The 19,954-nt window shown below is 43.9% G+C and overlaps 1 protein-coding gene and 1 non-coding gene across 14 annotated transcripts in view; one reads left to right on the top strand and one right to left on the bottom strand.

The window, feature by feature from the left end:
- The window catches only part of NCK1 (NCK adaptor protein 1), a 93,380-nt gene extending 74,221 nt beyond the window's left edge, over nt 1-19,159 (bottom strand). For 4 of the 13 annotated variants that reach the window (XM_065539963.2, XM_065539970.2, XM_005545861.5 and 1 more), the window contains exon 1: nt 19,073-19,159. The gene's annotated coding sequence lies outside the window, so the exon portion shown is untranslated. Of the gene's footprint in view, nt 1-11,724; nt 11,801-14,428; nt 14,517-17,490; nt 17,665-18,641 lie in introns of those variants that run through there. The other 9 variants (XM_065539962.2, XM_065539966.2, XM_005545858.5 and 6 more) reach the window with 7 other exon arrangements.
- On the top strand, nt 3,199-3,305 carry LOC123571958 (U6 spliceosomal RNA). Its single transcript, XR_006696316.1, has one exon. It is a non-coding gene; the product is annotated as a U6 spliceosomal RNA (small nuclear RNA).
- Nucleotides 19,160-19,954: the final 795 nt, after the last annotated feature.

Raw genomic sequence — 19,954 nt, 5'->3', positions numbered from 1 at the left:
ATTCTTTCTCATGTATAGATCTAAAGGCTGTAACTCTTCCTCTAAGCATGGCTCTATACACATTCTTTAAGCTATACTATATTTTCATGGTTCTTTTCAAAATAGTTTAATGTTATTTCTTCTCTAATACCTGAATTACTCAGGAATATATTGCTTATTTTCAAACAGCTGACAATTTTCTAGTTTTTTTGGTAACCCATTTCTGGCTTAATTCCAACATGTCAGAAAATACTCAACAAGAATTGATCATTTTGACTTTTTTATTGTCCAGCATGTGTCAATTTGGGAAAAACTTTCATAGGCACTTAAAAAGTTTGCATTCTGTAGGTATTAGGTGAAATGTTTAATGCATATCAATCAGATTCATTTGATAATTAGTGTTTAAATCTTTTATATATTTTTGTCTCATTATTCTAATTAGAGAGGCATGCTGAAATATCTCATATTATGCTTACCGATTTGTCTAATTCTCCTTTTAGTTTTGTCCATTTTTTGCCTACCATACTGGCAAAGATTAGAAAGAATGGTAACACAGTTAAGAAACCCGGCCGGGCGCGGTGGCTCACGCCTGTAATCCCAGCACTTTGGGAGGCCGAGGCGGGCGGATCACAAGGTCAGGAGATTGAGACCACGGTGAAACCCCGTCTCTACTAAAAATACAAAAATGAGCCGGGCGCAGTGGCGGGCGCCTGTAGCCCCAGCTACTCGGGAGGCTGGGGCAGGAGAACGGCGTGAACCCAGGAGGCGGAGCTTGCAGTGAGCCAGGATCGCGCCACTGCACTCCAGCTTGGGCAACAGAGCAAGACTCCGTCTCAAAAAAAAAAAAAAAAAAAAACCACAGTTAAGAAACCCTGTGGTGGCCGGGTGCAGTGGCTCACGCCTGTAATCTCAGTACTTTGGGAGGCCGAGGCAGGTGGATCACGAGGTCAGGAGATCAAGACCACCCTGGCTAACATGGTGAAACCCCGTCTCTACTGAAAAATACAAAAAATTAGCCGGGCGTGGTGGCAGGTACCTGTAGTCCCAGCTACTCAGGAGGCTGAGGCAGGAGAATGGCATGAACCCGAGAGGAGGAGCTTGCAGTGAGCGGAGATCGCGTCACTGCACTCCAGCCTGGGCGACAAAGCGAGATTCCATCTCAAAAAAAAAAAACAAAGAAAGAAACTCTGTGGTAAAGGTGTAAATTGGAATGTCTTTTCCAGATTGCAGTTTGGCAACAGTCAGCAACATTTTAAATAAACATCTGTATCTTCCAAACCAGTTATTTTACATTTAGAAATTGATCTTAGGCAGGAAGGGAGATCCAGACAGGCTCTTCATGGATACCAAACACTGCTTAGCAGTTACACTGATTTGTAAATTCTAACTGAAGCCTTACAGCTACCCTTTAAGTATTATTCCCATACTAGAGATGAGAAAAAAAATGAAGTTTTCAGCCACGTAAAAAAAAAAAAAAAAAAAAAAAAATGCGTGGCCAGGCGCGGTGGCTCACGCCTGTAATGCCAGCACTTTGGGAGGCCGAGATGGGAGGATCACGAGGTCAGGAGATCAAGACCATCCTGGCTAACACGGTGAAACCCCTTCTCTACTAAAAAATACAAAAAATTAGCCGGGCGTGGTGGCGGTGCCTGTAGTCCCAGTTACTCGGGAGGCTGAGGCAGGAGAACGGCGTGAACCCGGGAGGGGGAGCTTGCAGTGAGCCGAGATTGCACCACTGCACTCCAACCTGGGCGACAGAGTAAGACTCCGTCTCAGAAAAAAAAAAAGTATATTCTTTGTAGGAATAAAAGGAGAAACAGCTTTATTAAAGAAAATCAGGAACTTTATAACAGAAACAAAATAGGCAAAGTTTTTTGGCTTAAAAAACAAAACAAAACACCTTTAAATTTATACATACGCTGATGCGGAAGGATGTTTATAAAAGCCAAGCTAGAAAACAAAGTATGGCATGTGATCCCATTTTTTTTCAATTGTGCATGAATTTACATGTTCATAGAAACTGGCCGGGCACAGTGGCCTACACCTGTAAATCCCAGCACTTTGGGAGGCCAAGGCAGGTGAATCAATTGACCCCAGAAATTAGAGGCCACCCTGGGTAACATGGTGAAACCCCATCTCTACAAAAATTACAAAACTTGGCCAGTCATGGTGGCACCTGACTATAGTCCAGCTACTTGGGAGGCTAAGGTGGAAGGATTGCTTGAGCCCAGGAGGTGGAGGTTGCAGTGAGCCAAGATCACGCCACTGCATTCCAACTGAGTGACAGAGCCATAACCTGTCTCAAAAACAAACAAAAGTCTAAAAAAACAATAAATGACAAAGACATCATTTAGAGGAAAGAAAAACAAAATTATACAAGAAGCCTTTTATAATTACTAGAAATTAGATTGCTCATACTATTAAGATGAAACATACCTGAGCCTTCTGGAAGCCAAGACTTAAAAACACATTTTACGGCCGGGCGCGGTGGCTCAAGCCTGTAATCCCAGCACTTTGGGAGGCCGAGACGGGCGGATCACTAGGTCAGGAGATCGAGACCATCCTGGCTAACACGGTGAAACCCCGTCTCTACTAAAAAATACAAAAAACTAGCCGGGCGAGGTGGCGGGCGCCTGTAGTCCCAGCTACTCAGGAGGCTGAGGCAGGAGAATGGCCCGAACCCGGGAGGCGGAGCTTGCAGTGAGCTGAGACCCGGCCACTGCACTCCAGCCTGGGCGACAGAGCGAGACTCCGATTCAAAAAAAAAAAAAAAAAAAAAAAAAACCACACACATTTTACTCTATTTCCTGAACAATGTAATTGAGTATAACACATGACCCACATTAATTATCCCTCTCGCCTCTGACATCACGGGAAAATATACAAATACAGACAACACACACATATATGTATATATAAATATATGTATATTACTGCCTCAGCTTCTTAACTAAAGCCAATTTATTCCCGCAGCTATGATATGCTAACTATGAAGAATGGGGAAACGGGCAGTTGTAGGCCCAAAAGAATAGGCTCAAATCATATTTTAAATGAGCCTTTTTTTAAAAATCAGCCCTCTTTAAAGTATATGAGCCTCCTATGCTCTGCATTTAGATGACAAGAACAATGCATGTGTATACACATTATGTGTTCTGTGATTTCTTTTTTCAACATTTTGCTTTTCCTACTCTTTAAGATTTTCTATTAAAGAAGTATCTTGTGCTCACTTCAGCAGCACATATACTAAAACTGGAATGATACAGAGAACATTAACATGGCCCCTGCAGAAGGAGGACACACAAATTCGTGAAGTGTTCCATATTTTTAAATTTTTTAAAAAATGTATCTCATCCCTTGAAGAGCAGAGTATATCCTAGCAATTTTTACTTGTAACTTCCATCATATGCATTAGACTAAATCAGAGAGCTTCAGGAAGTTTCAGGATTATAAATTGAAGTTTCTTTATAGGAATAAAAGTAGTAGTAGTTTAAAAATAGCTTTATTAAAGGAAATCAGGAACTTTATAACAAGGATAGAGTAAACAAACTCATTCTGTTAAAAAGAAAAGTAAATATTTTAGTCTCTGTGGGCTTGAGTCTCTGTCACATATCCATTTTTTTCCCAGCCCTTTAAAAATGTAAAAACCATTCTTATCTTAGGGCAGTAAAAATAACTGTTTTGGAGAGGTGATAATTAAAACTGGATTTAATACATAAATGTCTTCTTTAAAGAAACCCACAAGAGCAAAATATACAGACAAGCAAACAGTAGCAACAAAATTTCAGAAGCTAAAAGATGGACAACTGGTAACTCACTCACTTAGTAAATTCTAGAAAGGTGAAGCCTAAACCCTGAGTTGAAAACCCCAATTTATATCTTGGAATCCTCCAAACATACAGGAATTGGCAGCACCAGGTGGTACTGCCTGAACTGGATGGAAGAGGAAATTAAGGAAGACTGGGTGAAAGCTGCCTGAGAAGCAGACACATCCTTAGAAGCTACCCAAATCTACCTGATGGTTGGCTACCCACTCTCAGTAACAGAAGTCTGTTGGTTTATTCTCCAGAAAGCCTTTTTTGGTTTTGGTTTTGTTTTTTGAGACAAGGTCTCACTCTGTCACCCAGGCTGGAGTGCAATGGCACAATCCCCATCTTGGCTCACTGCAATCTCCGCCTCCTGAGATCAAGCAATCCTCCCACCTCAGGCTCTCAAGTATCTGGGCTAGGCAGGCGCACACCACCATATCCAGCTAAATTTTGTATTTGTTATAGAGATGGGGTTTCACCACGTGGCTCAGGCTGGTCTCGAATTACTGGGCTCCGGACAATCTGCCCGCCTCAGTCTCCCAAAGTGCTGGGATTAACAGGTGTGAATGACCATGCCCAGCCTTGTTTTTGTTTTATTCAGAGTCCCTGAACTAGGAATCACCAGTATAATTAAAGGTCTAAGTACTCTATCAAAAATAGGGGAATGACAGTCTGCTCCTGCACACCAAAATGAAACAAAAAACTAGTGGCCATCCTTCAACCCTCAAGCAAACTGAGTTTTCCCTCATGAACGTGGCCTGATAGGAAACATCTGGGCATCAGAGTTTTCTCAAAATAAAAAAATGCTCACTTGGATAATGAAATTCAAAGTCTGTAAATCCCAATCAATTCAGGGTTTTCAGCTATCAATCACCCAAGCATTACTGATACCTGAAGTAAGACTGACATACAAGTTAGAGACCAAAACAAATAAATGGAGAAAAGTCAACTTAGAAAAAACAGTCTGCGGCCAGGCACAGTGGTTCACATCGGTAATCCCAACACTTTGGGAAGCTAAGGCGAGAGGTTCACTTGAGCCCAGGAGCTTGAGACCAGCCTGGGCAACATAGCAAAAGCTTGTCTCTACAAAAAATACGAAACTTAGCTGGGCATGGCAGTGCTTGCCTGTGGTCGCAGCTACTGAGGAAGGTGACGTGGGATGATTATCTCCCCTGGGGAGGTTGAGGCTGGGAGGCTGAAACTAGAGAGGCTAAGACTGCAGTGAGCCATGATTGCACCACTGCACTCCAGCCTGGGTGACAGAGTAAAACCTTCTCTCAAAAAAAAAAAAAAAAAAAAAAAACAAGAAAACAAGACAATCTGCAAGGAGAAAAAATATTTTTACAGAAGTCACTTAGGCCAGATGTGGTGGCACACACCTGTAATCCCAACACTTTGGGAGGCCACGGCAGGAGGATCACTTGGGCTCAAGAGTTTGAGACCAGCCTGGGCAACATAGTAAGACCTTGTCTCTACTTGGAAAAAAAAATAATAATAGCCAGGTGTGGTAGTGCACCCATGGTCCCAGCTACTCAGGAAGCCAAGGCAGAAGGATCACTTGAGCCTGGAAGGTCGAGGTGCAGTGAGCCCCAATCACACCACTGCACTCTGACATGGGCAACAGAGCAAGACTCTGTCTCAAAAAAACTTAAAAAGTCATTTATAGGCTCAGAAATTAGAGAACATATCGCATCCATGAAACATGAAAAAACACCAGATGCTATATAAAAAGAAATATTTAAGAAAACAAAAAATCTCTTGAGAAATCAAAATCTTGACAACAAAAATAAAAAATTCAACAGAAGGCTTGGGAAATAAAGCAATGTCCCAAATAAAACAGAGCAAAAGACTAGGAGGTGGAAAATAGGAGAAAAAAAGAAATTAGAAAACTAGCCTAAGAGACCCAAATAAATGACAAAAGTTTCAGGAAAAAGAATAGGGAGAAAACCATTGTTATGGACTGAACTGTGTCTGTTCTCCCCTCCCTCCAAATCCTTAGGTTGAAGCCCTAACACCTAATGTGACTGTATTTGGAAATAAGGTCTTTTAGGAGATAATTAAGACTAAATGAGGTCATAGGATGGAGCCCTAATCCAATTAAAAAAAGCTCTCTCTCCACTGAAAACCCATGTAAGGACACAGCAAGAAGACAGTGGTTTACAAGTCAGAAAGAGAAGCCTCATCAGAAACTAACCCTGATAGCCAATTATTCTTTTTTGTTTATTTGTTTGAAATGGAATTTCCTTCTGTCGCCCAGGCCGGAGTGCAGTGGCATGATCTTGGCTCACTGCAACCTCTGCCTCCCAGGTTCAAGTGATTCTCCTGCCTCAGCCTCCCAAGTAGCTGTGACTACAGGCACTCACACCAAGCCCAGCTGTTTTTGTATTTTCAGTTGAGATGGGATTTCACCATGTTGGCCAGGCTGGTCTCAAACTCCTGGCCTCAAGTGATCTCCCCGTCTCAGGCTCCAAAAGTACTGGGATTACAGGCGTGAGTCACCACACTCAGCTACATCTTATTCTTGAACTCTACTCTTCAGAACTGTGAGAAAATACATTTGTTGTTTAAAAAACCCAGTCTGTGGTATTGTTATGACAGTGCTCAAAGACTAATACACCTGTCAATAAAATAATTAAAGAAAATGTCCCAGAACTAATGAATTTTACAGAGTCAGAAAGTACACAAATATCCAGGAAAAAATGTTAAAAATAGACGTAACGCCAAGCTACAACCTTATGAAATTTCAGAATATAGGAAACACAAAATTCCAGAAAAGCAAAACATTTTTATACTCAAGAATTAGAATATCTTCAGACTTTCAAAAGGATGACACGCTAGAAAACAATGAAGCAAGGCCTTCAGAATTCTGAAGGCAAATTATTTCCAGCCTAGAATCCTTAGCCAACCAAATCAAGCATGAAAACAAACAAAAAAAAAGTTTTCATTAATGCAAGATCTCAGTCTTCCACAGGAATCTATTGTATGATATACTCCATCAAATGGAGGGGTTAAACAAAAAACAAAACAAACAAAAACACTACATGATTCATGGAAAGGGAAAAAAAAGATTTAACACAGCAGAAAGACAAAGGGAGTCGCTAGTTTTATCAGAAAGGAAGAAATGCCAGGAAACTACTATGTATCAGCCATAGAGGGCCAGATCAAGCAAGTTCAAAAACTGCTAAAGACAGCACAATTCTACTCCAATGCATGTATGATACCAGCCAGAAGAAATGAGTGCGTATGTTCACTAAAGACCTGTAAATGGGCCACGCGTGGTGACTCATGCCTGTAATCCCAGCACTTTGGGAGGCCGAGGCGGGTGGATCACCTGAGGTCAGGACTTCAAGGTCAGTCTGCCTGGCCAACATAGTGAAATCCCGTCTCTACTAAAAATACAAAAATTAGCCAGGTGTAGCGGCGAGTGCCTGTAATCCCAACTACTTGGGAGGCTGAGGCAGGAGAATCACTTGAACCTGGGAGGTGGAAGTTGCAGTGAGCTGAGATCACGCCACTGCACTCCAGCCTGGGTGACAGAGCAAGACTCCATCTCAAAAAAATTTTTTTAAAAATTTTAAAAACTGTAAATGAATGCTGACAACAGCTTTATTCACAATAGCCAAAAACTGAAAACCAAATGTCCAATTTTTTTAAAATTACATTATATTCATCCAATGGAATACTACCATCATTGAAAAGGAACTATGGCTGCACCCTACATCATAAATGAATCTCACAAACACAATGTTAAGCAAAAGTAGCCATCCACAAGAAGGTATACATGCTATATGGTTATTGTATTAGTCCACTTTCATGTTGCTGATGAAGACTGAACAATTTACAAAAGAAAGAGGGTCAATGGACTCACAGTTCCAGGTGGCTGGAGAGGCCTCACAATCATGGCACAAAGTGAAAAGCATGTCTCATGTAGCGGCAGACAAGAGCACTTGTGCAGGGAAACTCCCATTTTTAAAAATCATCAGATCTCGTGAGACTTACTATCACAAGAAAAGCACAGCAAAGGCCCATCCCCACGATTCGATTACCTCCCACCAGGTTCCTCCCACCACACATGGGAATTGTGGGAGCTACAATTCAGGATGAAATGTGGGTGGGGACACAGCCAAACCATATCATTTCACCCCCTGCCCTGTCCAAATATTATGTCTTCACATTTCATAACCAATCATGCCTTCCCAATAGTCTCCCAAAGTCTGAACTCATTTCAGAACTCAGAAGTTCACAGTCCAAAGTCTCATCCGAAACAAGGCAAGCCCCTTCTCTGCCTATGAGCCTGTAAAATCAAAAGCAAGGTAGTTACTTCCAAGATGGGAGTACAGGCATTGGGTAAATACAGCCATTCCAAATGGGAGAAATTGCCTACAACAAAGGGGCTAAAGGCCCCTTGCAAGTCCGAAATCCAGCTGGGCAGTCAAATCTTAAAGCTCCAGAATGATCTCCTTTGACTCCATGTCTCACATCCAGGTCATGCTGATCCAAGAGGTGGGTTTCCATGGTCTTGGGCACCTCTGACCCTGTGGCTTTGCAGAGTACAGTCTCTCTCCCAGCTGCTTTCACAGGCTTGCAGTGAGTGAGTGTCTGCAGCTTTTCTAGGCATGTGGTGCAGGCTGTCAGTGGATCTATCATTCTGGAGTCTGGAGGATGGTGGCCTTCTTCTCACAGCTCCACTAGGTGGTGCCCCAGTAGGGACTCTGTGTGGGGGCTCTGACCCCACATTTCCCTTCTGCACTACCCTAGGCGAAGTTCTCCATGAATGCTCCACCCCTGCAGCAAACTTCTGCCTGGGCATTGAGGCATTTCCATACATCTTCTGAAACACAGGTGGAGGTTCCCAAACCCCAATTCTTGACTTCTATGCACTTGCAGCATCACACCACATGGAAGCCACTGAGGCTTGGGGCTTGCACCCTCTGAAGCCACAGCCCAAGCTCTATGCTGGCCCCTTTCAGTCACGGCTGGAGCAGCTGGAATGCAGGGCACCAAGTCCCTAGGTTGCACATAGCACAGGGACATTGGGTCTGGCCCACAAAACAATTTTTTCCTCCAAAGCCTCCAGGTCGGTGATGGGAGGGGCTGCCATGAAGACCTCTGATAAGGCCTGCAGACATCTTCCCCATTGTCTTGGGGATTAACATTCAGCTCCTCGTTACTTATGCACATTTCTGCAGCCAGCTTGAGTTTCTCCTCAGAAAATGGGATTTTCTTTTCTATTGTGCTATCAAGCTGCAAATTTTCTGAACTTCTATGCTCTGCCTCTCTTGTAAAACTGAATGTCTTTAACAGCACCCAAGTCACTTCTTGAATGCTTTGCTGCTTAGAAGTTTTTTCTACCAGATAGCCTAAATCATCTCTCTCAAGTTCAAAGTTCCACAGATCTCTAGGGCAGGGGCAAAATGTCGCCAGTCTCTTTGCTAAAACATAACAAGTCACCTTTGCTCCGGTTCCCAACAAGTTCCCCATCTCCATCTGAGACCACCTCAGCCTGGACAATATTGACTTTATTGTCAATACAGCAATCAGCATTTTGGGCAAACTCATTCGACAAGTCTAGAAAGTTCCAAACTTTCCCACATTTTCCTGTCCTCTTCTGATCCCTTCAAACTGTTCCAACCTCTGCCAGTTACCCAGTTCCAAAGCTGCTTCCACATTTTCGGGTATCTTTTCAGGAGCGCTCTAGTCTACTGGTATCAATTTACTGTATTAGTCCATTTTCATGCTGCTGATAAAGACATACCTGAGACTGGACAATTTACAAAATAAAGAGTTTTAATGGGCTTACAGTTCCACATGGCAGGGAAGGCCTCACAATCATGGCACGAGGTGAAAGGCATGTCTTCTCACATGACAGCAGACAAGAGAAGAGAGTTTGTGCAGAGAAACTCCCGTTTTAAAAACCATCATATCCCACAACACTTATTCACTATCACAAGAATAGCACGAGAAAGGCCCACCCCCATGGTTCAATGGCCTCCCACCAGGTTCCTCCAACCACACATGGGAATTGTGGGAGTTACAATTCAAGATGAGATCTGAGTGGGGACACAGCCAAACCGTATCAGTTACGTTTATATAAAGTTCAAAAACAGGCAAAAATAATTTATGGTGATAAGAGGACAGAATAGTGATTACTTTGAGAGGATAAGAGACACTGACTGGAGGAGGCCAAGAGAGCCTTTTCAAACACTAAAAATGTTCTACATCTGGATTTGAGTGATGACTACATAGATGTCTACAAATATGAAAATTCTATACATTTAAATTTTGCAGTTTTCAATAAAAATTTAAAGATACCTTCTCTAAACAAATTTTTAATTTTTTTTAATTTTTTTATTTTTTAGACAGTGTCACACTCTGTCCCCCAACCTAGAGTACAGTGGCACGATCACAGCTTACTGCAGCCTTTACCTCTTGGGCTCAAGCAATCCTCCCACCAGCCTTGCAAGTAGCTAGGACTACAGATGCTCACACCCAAACCTGGCTAAATTTTTTTCTTACTTTTGTAGAGGCCGTCTCTTGCTCTATCGCCCAGGCTGCTCTCTAACTCCTACCCTCAAGCCATTCTCCCACCTTATCCTCCCAAAGTGCAGGATTACAAGTATGAGCCACCATGCCCAGACTAAACAATTTTTTCTTAAAAAATTGATAAGCTGGCCGGGCGCGGTGGCTCACGCCTGTAATCCCAGCACTTTGGGAGGCCGAGGCGGGCAGATCACAAGGTCAGGAGATCAAGACCACGGTGAAACCCCGTCTCTACTAAAAATACAAAAAATTAGCCGGGCGCGGTTGTGGGCGCCTGTAGTCCCAGCTACTCGGGAGGCTGAGGCAGGAGAATGGCGTGAACCCGGGAGGCGGAGCTTGCAGTGAGCCGAGATTGCGCCACTGCACTCCAGCCTGGGCGACAGAGCGAGACTCCGTCTCAAAAAAAAAAAAAAAAAAAAAATTGATAAGCTTTTTAGTTGGATCCACAACAGGAATTAATCAAAAGGAAAAAAAAAAAAGTAAAGTCTTATATACAAAGATCTTTATTGCAAAATTTACAATAGCAGAACACATACACACCTGGAAATAACATTTAATAAATGAATGCCATGCCAACCCTGGATTTCTCTAATGTGAGAGAGATGAATATTTGGCATCTGTCTGATACTAGCAGCCAAACTTAATGCTGATTAATTAACCTAAAGAAGCCATCTGCCCTGAGGGAAGAGCATGATCACTGACACCAAAGCAAAAAAGGGCTAAAGTATTCAAGGCTGAAAGAGGAAAGACACAAAAGCAAGAGACGAAATGAGAAGTAGGCAAAAGTCAAATTATGCAACACCTCAGAGGCCTTTTTTTTTTTTTTTAAAGAATATAGCTAAGAAATGAAAAAAAATAAAAAATAAAAGTAATTGATTTGCTTGGGCAGCAGAATTACTGGGAGACAGGGGTTGTACACTAAATATTCTAAATGTTTCTAAAAATGGAAATATATTATTCAAGAGCATGTAGTACTTGCAAATGATCAAACATTTCCAAAGAAAACTGCCCAGCCCTATTAATAAAATATTTCTGCAATACAGCTGGAATAATTAAAAGGTACACAGCATATTACAATCTTTGTTGTATCTATTATTTGAGTTGATCTACATACTAACATGATATGAAAATATGTGCTAAAGTTTTTGGAAGAAAAGGATGATTTATTTTTATTATTTTTTTTTTTTTGAGACGAAGTCTCTCCTTGTTGCCCAGGCTGGAATGCAGCGGCACAATCTCGGCTCACTGCAACCTTTGGCTCCCGGGTTCAAATGATTCCTGCCTCAGCTTCCCAAGCAGCTGGGATTACAGGCATGCACTACCACACCCAGCTAAATTTTGTATTTTTAGTAGAGACGGGGTTTCACCATGTTGGCCAGGCTGGTCTCGAACTCCTTACCTCAAGCAATCCACCTGCCTTGGCCTCCCAAAGTGCTGGGATTACAGGCGTGAGCCACTGCGCCCGGCCAGGATGATTCTTCTAAAGAAAAAAAAAGTTTTGAGAAACATCCATTCTTTTAAACATTTCCACGTATTTTCACTGCTTGTTTTATTCAACTGATTGTTTGAACAAAAGTAAAAATTATCCATACCATATTCATGTCCAATTCAGCAATCATTACTTACAATTTCAGGAATAAGAAACAAGAGAATCAGTGTTTTAACAGTTTTTTTTTAGCTGATAATTTAAACATACAGAAAAAGCAACTATTAACAATCAAAAAATAAATGTAAAACAGACCAAAAGAGTAAGCATTCCTTTCCCTTCAGAGAGATTTTACCTTCAGAGAGAGAGTTTTCTATGCTGTCTTACAGCATTCTACTATTGTTACATATACATAAGAAAAATACCAAGGCAACCCTACATTGTTTCTGTTACAGAAACTTTATACAGTTAAGAGGAAAAATAAACATGAAGAACAAACATATAAAAGCACTCTACCTCACCAAATGGAACAAATGATTTTTCTTTTTTTTTTTTTGAGACAATCTCGCTCTGCCACCGAAGGCCACAGTGCAGTGGCACGACCTCACAAACCCCGCCTCCCGGTTTAAGTGATTCTCCTGCCTCAATCTCCTGAGTAGCTGAGATTACGGGCATTCACCATCACACTCAGCTAATTTTTGTATTTAGTAGAGACACAGTTTCACCATGTTGGCCAAGCTGGTCTCGAACTCCTGGGCTCAAGTTATCTGCCCATCTCAGCCTCCCAAAGCGCTGGGATTACAGGAGTGAGCCATCAGGCCTGGCGGAATAAATTTTTTTCTGAGACGGAGTCTTGCTCTGTTACCCACCCCAGAGTGGAATGGCGTGATCTTGGCTCACTGTAACCTCCGCCTCCCAGGTTCAAGCCATTCTCCTGCCTCAGTCTCCCAGGTAGCTGGGACTACAGCCATGAGCCACCACAGTGAGCTAATTTTTTTATATTTTTAGTAGAGATGGGGTTTCACCATGCCGGCCAGGCTGGTCTCAAACTCCTAGACTCAAGTGCTCCACACGTCTCAGCATCCCAAAGTGCTGGGATTACACGAGCCACCGGCGCCTGGCCTCAACAAGACATTTTGTCTTGTCTTGCTCAACAAGAACTGATGGTTCCTGACAGATGAACAAGAGGACAAGAAGTAGCAAAATGTAAAAGTGTTACAGTTCTAACACTCAAAAAAGAGAAAAAGAACATTACAGCTAGATCATTGCATCTAGTTATATGATAAGCCCTCCAGGTTTCCTCTAAACCATTACGTTGTTCTGTATCCACATTCAAGGCCTCCAAAGATTAATTTGCATTATCAAGAGATTCGAAAAGACAAACTAAATTTCAGCAGTAAAACCTGTAAGAGATTTATTTTTTAGTAGATGATAGAACTCAATGGTAAACACTGGACAGGTGCAATGGCTCATCCCTGTAATCCTAGCACTCTGGGAGGCCAACGCAGGCAGATCACCTGAGATTAGGAGCTTGGCCAACATGGTGAAACCCTGTCTCTACTAAAAATACAAAAATTTGCCAGCCATGGTGGCAGGCACCTGTAATCCCAGCTACTTGGGAGGCTGAGGCAGGAGAATCCCTTGAACCTGGGAAGCAAAGGGTACAGTGATCCAAGATTGCGCCACTGCACTCCATCCTGGGTGACAGAGCAAGACTCTGTCTCAAGAAAAAAAAACTCAACGGTAAACATGACAATATTATTTTTGTTAATGATGTTAATACATCTAACAAGCATGGGGGAAAAAAACTGTATACAGACTTTAAATCATTGTTTAAATAATTTACAATGTAAGGCTGGGCACGGTGGCTCACGCCTATAATCCTAGCACTTTGGGAAGCCGAGGTGAGCGGATCACTTGAGGTCAGGAGTTTGAGACCAGCCTGGCCAACATGGTGAAACCCTGTCTCTACTAAAAATACAAAATTAGCCAGGTGTGGTGGCAGGCACCTGTGATCCCAGCTCCTCAGGAGGCTGAGGCAGGAGAATCGCTTGAACCCGGGAGGCAGAGGATGCAGTGAGCCGAGACAGCCCGCTGCATTCCAGCCTGGGCAAAAAGTGTGAAACTGTCTTAAAATAAATAAACAAATAAAAATTCACAATGTATGTATGAAGGTTCCCCTGCCCTGAAGTTTTCAATCTATGAGAAGGCATAAATACACAAAATGCAAAATAATGTGAGGCAAATAATGCAAAATTACAAGAGATGAGTAGTAGTATGGTTTCATAAATACACAGAATTTACATTAGAAGATTAAGGTTAGAGTCTTTGTTCTGCCCCCATCACTAAATGTTTGAATTTTGGTGCATCTAGTCTATTTGTGTTTCAGTTTCCTTATCTATAATACACAAGGTTGGATTCCAACATTCTAGCAATAATGCTCTATGATTCTATGATACGAGTCCACATAAGATCAAAAACCAAGGGGATAATAAAATAACAAGAGGTAAGGAAAGCAACAGGCCAGGCACAGCGGCTCACCCCTATAATCCCAGCACCTTGGGAAGCCAAGGTGGGAGGATCGTTTGAGGCCAGGAATTCAAAACCAGCCTGAATAACACAGTGAGACCCTATTTCTGCAAAAAAAAAAAAAAAAATGCCAGGCATTGATGCATACCTATAATCCTGGCCTTTGGGAGGTTCAAGTTACAATAAGGAGCTGTGATCAGGCCACTGTACTCCAGCCTGGGCAACGGAGCAAGACCCTGTTAAAAAGAAAAAAGAAAAGAGAATAAGCAAGCAACATAGGGAACAGGAAAAACATTTGGAAGGCTGCACCAAAGGACCAAAAGCGAAACTTCAACAAAATTTCACTTCATTTGCTACTTGGTAATTTAGGAGAAAAAAAAATTGTTTAAAGACTAGGCAACCTGGCCGGGTGCAGTGGCTCACGCCTGTAATCCCAACACTTTGGGAGGCCGAGGCATGTGGATCACCTGAGGTCAGGAGTTCAAGACCAGCCTGGCCAACATGGTGAAACCCCATCTCAACTAAAAATACAAAATTAGCCAGGCATGCACCCGTAATCCTAGCTACTCAGAAGACTGACAAAGGAGAATCACTTGAACCAAGGAAGCAGAGGTTGCAGTGACCCAAGATGGTGCCACTATACCCCAGCCTGGGTGACAGAGTGAGACGCCTCAAATAAAAAGAAAAAGAAAAAGAAAGAGGCCGGGCACAATGGCTCACACCTGTAATCCCAGCACTTTGGGAGGCCAACTTTGGGAGGCCAAGGAGGGTGGATCACCCGAGGTCAGGAGTTTGAGACCAGCCTGACCAACATGGAGAAACCCCGTCTCTACTAAAAATACAAAATTAGCCAGGCATGGTGGCGCATGCCTGTAGTCCCAGCTACTAGGAAGGCTGAGGTAGGAGAATCGCTTGAACCCAGGAGGCAGAGGTTGCATGGAGCCGAGATCGCACCACTGCACTCCAGCCTGGGCAACAGAGCGAGGAAAGAAAGAAAGGAAAGAAAGGAAAGGGAAGAAAGGGAAGAAAGGGAAGGACGGGAAGGACGGGAAGGACGGGAAGGACGGGAAGGACGGGAAGGACGGGAAGGACGGGAAGGACGGGAAGGAAGGGAAGGAAGGGAAGGAAGGGAAGGAAGGGAAGGAAGGGAGGAAGGGAGGAAGGGAGGAAGGGAGGAAGGGAGGAAGAAAGAAAGAAAGAAAGAAAGAAAGAAAGAAAGAAAGAAAGAAAGAAAGAAAGAAAGAAAGAAAGAAAGAAAGAAAGAAAGAGAAAGAAAGAGAAAGAAAGAGGAATGATATGAAGGTAGAAAAATACAAAGGGTAAATAAGAATTAGAGATTGGTTTGGTGAGAGTGGACAGCTCCTATAAAGAAACAGTGCTGGCCCCAGAAAAACAGATTTGAGCAGACTATTAGAAGGCTATGAATTCTGACCTATACTCTGAAGATAACAGTTATCACTGGTTTCCGAAAAGTGAAGGATGTTTGAAGCATGATTCTAAGGTTTAGGAAGACATACTAACTAGAGAGAAAAACCAAGCAGAAAATCCAATTAAAGGCCCATGAGTAGTTCAAAGATAAAAATGGCTGACAAAAATCGGCCAATGTTGTTACGTGCATAGAGATAACACCAAAGTTTGTGTCTGGGCAACTGAAAGCATGGTAATGTCACCAAAACAAAGTCAGCATATGGAATCAGTTTTGAAGGGAAGACTATCATTTCTATCTTCACTAGAGTTTAAGGTGAGGATCAGCAAGACATAAAGTTGCCTTAAATCTTTAAATGTCATATTTAGCCTTGTCGTCTTCCTAACATCACAGTATTTATATAGAATTTGTTAAAGGTTCAGTGATTTTTAAAGTTCCCTTCAATTTTACTTATCAATGAAATAATCATTTAATTTTCTAGTGCAGATGAAGAACATTTGGTATTTTTCCATATTATAAATTCTAAAAATTATTAAACCATGATTTTTAAAATGAACTGTATCTGTATTCACTAAGTCAAGTCTTCCTGACAAGTGATTTATAACAATCACATCACATATACCTTCAGCTTTGAAAAACACAATGGTGAAAAAGTAAAGTAAGACAAAGTAAAAGTACAAAACAATGAAAAGGTAAAACTCTAGAAGAATTTTGAAAAATGAATATAGGCCGGGTGCAGTGGCTCACACTTGTAATTCCAGCACTTTGGGAGGCCGAGGCAGGTGAATCACTTGAGATCAGGAGTTCGACACCAGCCTGGTCAACATGGTGAAACTCCGTCTCTACTAAAAGTACAGGCCCGGCGCGGTGGCTCATGCCTGTAATCCCAGCACTTTGGGAGGCCGAGGCGGGTGGATCACAATGTCAGGAGTTCAAGACCAACCTGGTCAAGATGATGAAACCCTGCCTCTACTAAAAATACAAAAAGTAGCCGGGTGTGGTGGCGGGTGCTTGTAATCCCAGCTATAGGGGAGGATGAGACAGAGAATTGCTTGAACCCGGCAGGCGGAGGTTGGAATGAGCCAAGATCGTGCCACTGCACTCCAGCCTGGGTGACAGGGTGAGACTCCGTCTCAACAAAAAAAGAAAAAAATATATATATATACATACACAAAAATTGGCTGGGCATGGTGGCACACACTGTAGTCCCAGCTACTCGGGAGGCTGAGGCACAAGAATCACTTGAACCTGGGAGGCAGAGGTTGCAGTGAGCCAAGATCGTGCCACTGCACTCCAGCCTGGGCAACAGAGTGAGACTCTGTCTCAAAAAAAAAAAAAAAAACAGTAAAGAAAAAAACCCAGAACCATGAAGTATCACTTAATATCTCTTTTATTATTTTCCTTTTTTTTTTTTAATTTTCTTAATTTAGAGACAGAGTTTCACTATATTGCCTAGGCTGATCTCAAACTCCTGGCCTCCAGCTATCCTCCCATCCTGGCCTCCCAAAGTGCTGGGATTACAGGCTTGAACTACCCTGCCTGGGTCTCCTTCAGTATCTAACAAAACATTACACGTAAATTTTTTTTTTTTTTTTTTTTTTTTTTTGAGATGGAGTCTTGCTCTGTTGCCAGGCTGGAGTACAGTGGCGATCCTGGCTCACTGCAACCTCCGACTCCCGGGTTCATGCAATTCTCCTGCCTCAGACTACCAAGCAACTGGGATTACAGGCGCGTGCCACCACGCCCGGCTAATTTTTGTATTTTTAGTAGAGACGGAGTTTTACCATATTGGCCAGGCTGGTCTCGATCTCCTGACCTCGTGATCCGCCCGCCTCGGCCTCCCAAAGTGCTGGGATTACAGGCGTGAGCCACCGCGCCCCGCCAACATTACATGTAGGTTTCAAATTTTATTCAGTTGGACCTGAAAGCACTGCAGAAATCTGGACAAAAGATAATGCCTGGAAAAATAAGCACACATTTTAAAATGTAATACATGAGCCAACAGCTGAGTAGATCTGAACACTCTGCAAACTATGGTTATGGATATTAAAGACAATTCCCACAGATCACAATTTTCCCAAAGAAGTCTCAGAGTTTGTGGTCAAATTGAAAAGACAGTACCATTTATCAACCAGTGCACATTACTATCAAGTTGTGAATGGGATGCCTATTGAAGAACATCACTGACTTCACTCCCACAAGAAAATAAAGTGTTTTAAAAAGAAAAGAACGAATATTATTGACAATTACCGAACAAAACTTTCTTCCTAGGTTATTTCTCCGTTTACTGTGTGACCTCGCTGAAGGCTGAGAGTTTAGGCACACTGGTTTCCAGGTGCTCAAGAAATCGTTATAGATGGTTTGTCATAAGTCTAACAAAGTAAGATTTTAAAAATGAGTACCTCTTAGCAACACTTACTCGTTTTGGAGGGACATTGAGCTGCTTTGCTCCCCACCCAAAGAAGGGTTAGGAAATTCTCCTTAACCTCATTCTTTCCTAATTTCTAGGGCTTCTTACCTAATCTAACGTGTATAATTATGATCAGGTGACTCCAAGTTCATCAGTTTGACTCCGAGAGCCTTTCTACGGTTTCTACGTCCTCCCTGAACAAAACTCAGCTTCCTGAGCTTCTAACGGCGAATTTAACTTGCATGTTAATATAGAAGAAAGGTTACAAAACCTATCGAAATGGTTTTTTTTTTAACCAAACATATTACAACTCAAGTCAAAAGTTCACAGCCCCAGCAACTCGCGTACGAATCTGAAGCAGGTCCAGACGATTAAAGTCACAGCCCCGGACTAGAAAACGTCAGGCGGGTGGGGGGAGGGGCGAGGGCGCGTCCCGAAGATGTCCACCCGCAGCACCGCGCAGGCTGCTGCCTCCCCTCTTCTCGCGCTGGAGGTGAGAGCGCCCTTCCTCCTACCACGTCCTACCTTCCCGGCCTCGGATTACGCCACAGCTGGCAAAAGGTCTTTTTCAGGAGAAAACAGACAAGCCAGCCAGCGCGCCCCACACTCGACCTCCCAGCCTCGCAGGGGCGGCCGCCCGGGCTCTCACCCCGACGCAGCGCTCCAGGGGCTGACAAGGAGGCCGCAGGGTCGCGCTCCCCAGGGCAACGGCCCGAGGGCCTCGCGGAATCCCGGTGCAGAAGTTCGGACCCTCTGAGCAGCCTCCGCGCCCCCTCCGGCTCAGCTCCGAGCCTGCAGACGGCGCCCCCGGGGCTAACTCAGCCGGGAAGAGGAAGCAACGCAGCGGCTAACAGGCTGTGTGGATGGACAGCCGACTGAAGGGGGGTGGGGGTGTGTCTGCCTGCTAGCAAGGCCGTCTCACCTTCCTGCTGCCGAGCTGGGCAGCTCCAGCTCACCTGAGGAGGGCTCCAGGACGCCACCGCGACCGCCGTGATGGCCGTAAAGGCACGAGGCCTGCGCTCTGCCGCCGACGCGTAGCTCTCGGAGAGGGGCGGGGCACGCGCGGTGGGCAGGCGGATCCGCGCGGGCAGGAAACCCACTCTCGGCCCAATCTGATAGGTTCAGTCGCCCCCTTTCCCGGTCCCTGATGCGACAGCGGTCTGTGCCACACTGGGATTGGGCGGGCCCACATGTCAATCAAGCGCCGTGCGTGGTGTGAAGGGAGCGGAGGCTGCGCCACGGAGCGAAGCGAGCTAGAGGGTGAGAAGCGCCGGGCCAGACCAGAACCGTCTTCGCTTTTCCCTGTGCGATTGCTCTGGCTGGTTACTTCGAGCCTTCCTTCTCAGCGCCGCAGGAGAGACTCCACAGCAAGAATGACTGTGTCCTGGGTTCAGCCCCCACTCTTCTGGGAGCTTCCCCCGGTTTCTGCACTTGAGGAATGTCTTACCAGCGAAAGGTTCTTAGGAGCGGGGAGCGACAAAGAAAGACAAAGAAAAGCAGACCTGAAAATTGGGACCTGAGAGAAATGTAAGACGTGCTTAATTTGAGGCACAGACCAAAAGAAGCTGAGGGCCCGCTAAAAGTGTCCTTGTGCTTGGGCAGCTTACTTACATTACATTCTTGGCGGCAGTAGTGTTATGAAGACCACCTTCGGAGCCAGGTCTGCCCATTCTTAGGGCTCCAGCCACTGGCTGAGGTATCAGTAAGTTGGTTCTTCCCCTCGCCGGTACCTGCCTCATTTCTTTTTTTTTGAGACGAGTTTCGCTCTGTCGCGCCTCCGGGTTCGAGATTCTCCTGCCTCAGCCTCCCGAGTAGCTGGGACTACAGGTGTGTACCAC

This window comes from Macaca fascicularis, chromosome 2 (genome assembly GCF_037993035.2).
Source record: "Macaca fascicularis isolate 582-1 chromosome 2, T2T-MFA8v1.1".
In the NCBI taxonomy this organism is placed as follows: Eukaryota; Metazoa; Chordata; class Mammalia; order Primates; family Cercopithecidae; genus Macaca; species Macaca fascicularis.
Note: the sequence above shows the minus strand (reverse complement) of the source record. Positions and strands in the feature narration are given on the sequence as shown.